The 6,000-nt window shown below is 53.7% G+C and overlaps 5 non-coding genes across 5 annotated transcripts; all 5 read left to right on the forward strand.

Annotated features, from left to right (window-relative positions):
- The first annotated feature begins 1,539 nt into the window (after nucleotides 1–1,539).
- Nucleotides 1,540–1,612, forward strand: trnar-ccu. Its single transcript has one exon. It is a non-coding gene; the product is annotated as a tRNA-Arg (tRNA).
- A 2,032-nt stretch (nucleotides 1,613–3,644) lies between these two features.
- Nucleotides 3,645–3,717, forward strand: trnar-ccu. Its single transcript has one exon. It is a non-coding gene; the product is annotated as a tRNA-Arg (tRNA).
- Nucleotides 3,718–4,056: 339 nt separating this feature from the next.
- On the forward strand, nucleotides 4,057–4,128 carry trnai-aau. Its single transcript has one exon. It is a non-coding gene; the product is annotated as a tRNA-Ile (tRNA).
- A 402-nt stretch (nucleotides 4,129–4,530) lies between these two features.
- On the forward strand, nucleotides 4,531–4,603 carry trnar-ccu. Its single transcript has one exon. It is a non-coding gene; the product is annotated as a tRNA-Arg (tRNA).
- Nucleotides 4,604–5,322: 719 nt separating this feature from the next.
- Nucleotides 5,323–5,395, forward strand: trnar-ccu. The gene has a single exon. It is a non-coding gene; the product is annotated as a tRNA-Arg (tRNA).
- The last annotated feature ends 605 nt before the right edge of the window (nucleotides 5,396–6,000 follow it).

A 6,000-nucleotide genomic window follows, 5' to 3' on the forward strand; every position in this document is an offset into this window, starting at 1 on the left:
GCGTGCTGGGCCCATAACCCAGAGGTCGATGGATCGAAACCATCCTCTGCTAGGCCGAGTTTTTAGAGGCCTCTCCTGCGCGTTGACGCGCGCCATTTCCCTCAGAGTCTGGGCCAGCGCTGAGAACGGCGAGTGGAGGGGGCTTCCGAGTGGGGAACCTGTAGCCACTTCCACGTTTACATACACGTTCACTTCACTTAGTCTTGATCTTCCCGTCACTTTACACTTTCGTGTAAAATGCAAACATCTCTTCAAACGATCTTCTGACATGGAAACATTTCAAATCAGGAAATATAGCCATGCTCACCTGCCACAGTCAGTCTGGAGTGCTTTCTGCCGGCTCAGGGCCCGAGACCCGAAAATTCAACACAGTGGCTTTGTCCGGCTATCCCGAAATTTAAAACATTCCTTTGATACCAGTGGAGCAAAGGCTCTGATGGAGCGCAGCTGGTAAGCCCCAGTGGCCTAATGGATAAGGCACTGGCCTCCTAAGCCAGGGATTGTGGGTTCGTGTCCCATCTGGGGTGAGGCGGAGCAGAGTGGCGCAGCGGAAGCGTGCTGGGCCCATAACCCAGAGGTCGATGGATCGAAACCATCCTCTGCTAGGCCGAGTTTTTAGAGGCCTCTCCTGCGCGTTGACGCGCGCCATTTCCCTCAGAGTCTGGGCCAGCGCTGAGAACGGCGAGTGGACGGGGCTTCCGAGTGGGGAACCTGTAGCCACTTCCACGTTTATGGAAGTCCGGGAAGCGGAAGCGTGCTGGGCCCATAACCCAGAGGTCGATGGATCGAAACCATCCTCTGCTAGGCTAACCCTTTAGGTGCCACGATAGGAGAGCCGCACACATTTTGCCTTTCACAACCCACAGCCTGACACGGGAATGAAAACTACGAACGGCAGGCTTTCACTGGGGAACGTGCAGCCATTTCCGTATCCGACTACGCACCTCCTTTGACTTGTCCTGATCATCTCATCTGCATTTTCTCAAATCTGCCTTGCAATCCAGTCAAACTGCAATGAGAGCACTGGAGCTAATGGAAATGAGCAGGCAATGAGAACTGAGGCAGAGCAGAGTGGCGCAGCGGAAGCGTGCTGGGCCCATAACCCAGAGGTCGATGGATCGAAACCATCCTCTGCTAGGCCGAGTTTTTAGAGGCCTCTCCTGCGCGTTGACGCGCGCCATTTCCCTCAGAGTCTGGGCCAGCGCTGAGAACGGCGAGTGGAGGGGGCTTCCGAGTGGGGAACCTGTAGCCACTTCCACGTTTATGTACACGTTCACTTCACTTAGTCTTGATCTTCCCGTCACTTTACACTGTCGTGTAAAATGCAAACATCTCTTCAAACGATCTTCTGACATGTAAACATTTCAAATCAGGAAATATAGCCATGCTCACCTGCCACAGTCAGTCTGGAGTGCTTTCTGCCGGCTCAGGGCCCGAGACCCGAAAATTCAACACAGTGGCTTTGTCCGGCTATCCCGACATTTAAAACATTCCTTTGATACCAGTGGAGCAAAGGCTCTGATGGAGCGTAGCTGGTAAGCCCCAGTGGCCTAATGGATAAGGCACTGGCCTCCTAAGCCAGGGATTGTGGGTTCGAGTCCCATCTGGGGTGAGGCGGAGCAGAGTGGCGCAGCGGAAGCGTGCTGGGCCCATAACCCAGAGGTCGATGGATCGAAACCATCCTCTGCTAGGCTAACCCTTTAGGTGCCACGATAGGAGAGCCGCACACATTTTGCCTTTCACAACCCACAGCCTGACACGGGAATGAAAACTACGACCTGCAGGCTTTCACTGGGGAACGTGCAGCCATTTCCGTATCCGACTACGCACCTCCTTTGACTTGTCCTGATCATCTCATCTGCATTTTCTCAAATCTGCCTTGCAATCCAGTCAAACTGCAATGAGAGCTCTGGAGCTAATGGAAATGAGCAGGCAATGAGAACTGAGGCAGAGCAGAGTGGCGCAGCGGAAGCGTGCTGGGCCCATAACCCAGAGGTCGATGGATCGAAACCATCCTCTGCTAGGCCGAGTTTTTAGAGGCCTCTCCTGCGCGTTGACGCGCGCCATTTCCCTCAGAGTCTGGGCCAGCGCTGAGAACGGCGAGTGGAGGGGGCTTCCGAGTGGGGAACCTGTAGCCACTTCCACGTTTATATACACGTTCACTTCACTTAGTCTTGATCTTCCCGTCACTTTACACTTTCGTGTAAAATGCAAACATCTCTTCAAACGATCTTCTGACATGGAAACATTTCAAATCAGGAAATATAGCCATGCTCACCTGCCACAGTCAGTCTGGAGTGCTTTCTGCCGGCTCAGGGCCCGAGACCCGAAAATTCAACACAGTGGCTTTGTCCGGCTATCCCGAAATTTAAAACATTCCTTTGATACCAGTGGAGCAAAGGCTCTGATGGAGCGCAGCTGGTAAGCCCCAGTGGCTTAATGGATAAGGCACTGTCCTCCTAAGCCAGGGATTGTGGGTTCGAGTCCCATCTGGGGTGAGGCGGAGCACAGTGGCGCAGCGTAAGCGTGCTGGGCCCATAACCCAGAGGTCGATGGATCGAAACCATCCTCTGCTAGGCTAACCCTTTAAGTGCCACGATAGGAGAGCCGCACACATTTTGCCTTTCACAACCCACAGCCTGACACGGGAATGAAAACTACGACCGGCAGGCTTTCACTGGGGAACGTGCAGCCATTTCCGTATCCGACTACGCACCTCCTTTGACTTGTCCTGATCATCTCATCTGCATTTTCTCAAATCTGCCTTGCAATCCAGTCAAACTGCAATGAGAGCACTGGAGCTAATGGAAATGAGCAGGCAATGAGAACTGAGGCAGAGCAGAGTGGCGCAGCGGAAGCGTGCTGGGCCCATAACCCAGAGGTCGATGGATTGAAACCATCCTCTGCTAGGCTAACCCTTTAGGTGCCACGATAGGAGAGCCGCACACATTTTGCCTTTCACAACCCACAGCCTGACACGGGAAGGAAAACTACGACCGGCAGGCTTTCACTGGGGAACGTGCAGCCATTTCCGTATCCGACTACGCACCTCCTTTGACTTGTCCTGATCATCTCATCTGCATTTTCTCAAATCTGCCTTGCAATCCAGTCAAACTGCAATGAGAGCACTGGAGCTAATGGAAATGAGCAGGCAATGAGAACTGAGGCAGAGCAGAGTGGCGCAGCGGAAGCGTGCTGGGCCCATAACCCAGAGGTCGATGGATCGAAACCATCCTCTGCTAGGCCGAGTTTTTAGAGGCCTCTCCTGCGCGTTGACGCGCGCCATTTCCCTCAGAGTCTGGGCCAGCGCTGAGAACGGCAAGTGGAGGGGGCTTCCGAGTGGGGAACCTGTAGCCACTTCCACGTTTATATACACGTTCACTTCACTTAGTCTTGATCTTCCCGTCACTTTACACTGTCGTGTAAAATGCAAACATCTCTTCAAACGATCTTCTGACATGGAAACATTTCAAATCAGGAAATATAGCCATGCTCACCTGCCACAGTCAGTCTGGAGTGCTTTCTGCCGGCTCAGGGCCCGAGACCCGAAAATTCAACACAGTGGCTTTGTCCGGCTATCCCGACATTTAAAACATTCCTTTGATACCAGTGGAGCAAAGGCTCTGATGGAGCGCAGCTGGTAAGCCCCAGTGGCCTAATGGATAAGGCACTGGCCTCCTAAGCCAGGGATTGTGGGTTCGAGTCCCATCTGGGGTGAGGCGGAGCAGAGTGGCGCAGCGGAAGCGTGCTGGGCCCATAACCCAGAGGTCGATGGATCGAAACCATCCTCTGCTAGGCTAACCCTTTAGGTGCCACGATAGGAGAGCCGCACACATTTTGCCTTTCACAACCCACAGCCTGACACGGGAATGAAAACTACGACCGGCAGGCTTTCACTGGGGAACGTGCAGCCATTTCCGTATCCGACTACGCACCTCCTTTGACTTGTCCTGATCATCTCATCTGCATTTTCTCAAATCTGCCTTGCAATCCAGTCAAACTGCAATGAGAGCTCTGGAGCTAATGGAAATGAGCAGGCAATGAGAACTGAGGCAGAGCAGAGTGGCGCAGCGGAAGCGTGCTGGGCCAATAACCCAGAGGTCGATGGATCGAAACCATCCTCTGCTAGGCCGAGTTTTTAGAGGCCTCTCCTGCGCGTTGACGCGCGCCATTTCCCTCAGAGTCTGGGCCAGCGCTGAGAACGGCGAGTGGAGGGGGCTTCCGAGTGGGGAACCTGTAGCCACTTCCACGTTTATATACACGTTCACTTCACTTAGTCTTGATCTTCCCGTCACTTTACACTGTCGTGTAAAATGCAAACATCTCTTCAAACGATCTTCTGACATGGAAACATTTCAAATCAGGAAATATAGCCATGCTCACCTGCCACAGTCAGTCTGGAGTGCTTTCTGCCGGCTCAGGGCCCGAGACCCGAAAATTCAACACAGTGGCTTTGTCCGGCTATCCCGAAATTTAAAACATTCCTTTGATACCAGTGGAGCAAAGGCTCTGATGGAGCGCAGCTGGTAAGCCCCAGTGGCCTAATGGATAAGGCACTGGCCTCCTAAGCCAGGGATCGTGGGTTCGAGTCCCATCTGGGGTGAGGCGGAGCAGAGTGGCGCAGCGGAAGCGTGCTGGGCCCATAACCCAGAGGTCGATGGATCGAAACCATCCTCTGCTAGGCCGAGTTTTTAGAGGCCTCTCCTGCGCGTTGACGCGCGCCATTTCCCTCAGAGTCTGGGCCAGCGCTGAGAACGGCGAGTGGACGGGGCTTCCGAGTGGGGAACCTGTAGCCACTTCCACGTTTATGGAAGTGGCTACATAAGCAGGCAATGAGAACTGAGGCAGAGCAGAGTGGCGCAGCGGAAGCGTGCTGGGCCCATAACCCAGAGGTCGATGGATCGAAACCATCCTCTGCTAGGCTGAGTTTTTAGAGGCCTCTCCTGCGCGTTGACGCGCGCCATTTCCCTCAGAGTCTGGGCCAGCGCTGAGAACGGCGAGTGGAGGGGGCTTCCGAGTGGGGAACCTGTAGCCACTTCCACGTTTATATACACGTTCACTTCACTTAGTCTTGATCTTCCCGTCACTTTACACTGTCGTGTAAAATGCAAACATCTCTTCAAACGATCTTCTGACATGGAAACATTTCAAATCAGGAAATATAGCCATACTCACCTGCCACAGTCAGTCTGGAGTGCTTTCTGCCGGCTCAGGGCCCGAGACCCGAAAATTCAACACAGTGGCTTTGTCCGGCTATCCCGACATTTAAAACATTCCTTTGATACCAGTGGAGCAAAGGCTCTGATGGAACGCAGCTGGTAAGCCCCAGTGGCCTAATGGATAAGGCACTGGCCTCCTAAGCCAGGGATTGTGGGTTCGAGTCCCATCTGGGGTGAGGCGGAGCAGAGTGGCGCAGCGGAAGCGTGCTGGGCCCATAACCCAGAGGTCGATGGATCGAAACCATCCTCTGCTAGGCTAACCCTTTAGGTGCCACGATAGGAGAGCCGCACACATTTTGCCTTTCACAACCCACAGCCTGACACGGGAATGAAAACTACGACCGGCAGGCTTTCACTGGGGAACGTGCAGCCATTTCCGTATCCGACTACGCACCTCCTTTGACTTGTCCTGATCATCTCATCTGCATTTTCTCAAATCTGCCTTGCAATCCAGTCAAACTGCAATGAGAGCACTGGAGCTAATGGAAATGAGCAGGCAATGAGAACTGAGGCAGAGCAGAGTGGCGCAGCGGAAGCGTGCTGGGCCCATAACCCAGAGGTCGATGGATCGAAACCATCCTCTGCTAGGCCGAGTTTTTAGAGGCCTCTCCTGCGCGTTGACGCGCGCCATTTCCCTCAGAGTCTGGGCCAGCGCTGAGAACGGCGAGTGGAGGGGGCTTCCGAGTGGGGAACCTGTAGCCACTTCCACGTTTATATACACGTTCACTTCACTTAGTCTTGATCTTCCCGTCACTTTACACTGTCGTGTAAAATGCAAACA

Source organism: Alosa sapidissima, chromosome 21 (assembly GCF_018492685.1).
Source record: "Alosa sapidissima isolate fAloSap1 chromosome 21, fAloSap1.pri, whole genome shotgun sequence".
In the NCBI taxonomy this organism is placed as follows: Eukaryota; Metazoa; Chordata; class Actinopteri; order Clupeiformes; family Clupeidae; genus Alosa; species Alosa sapidissima.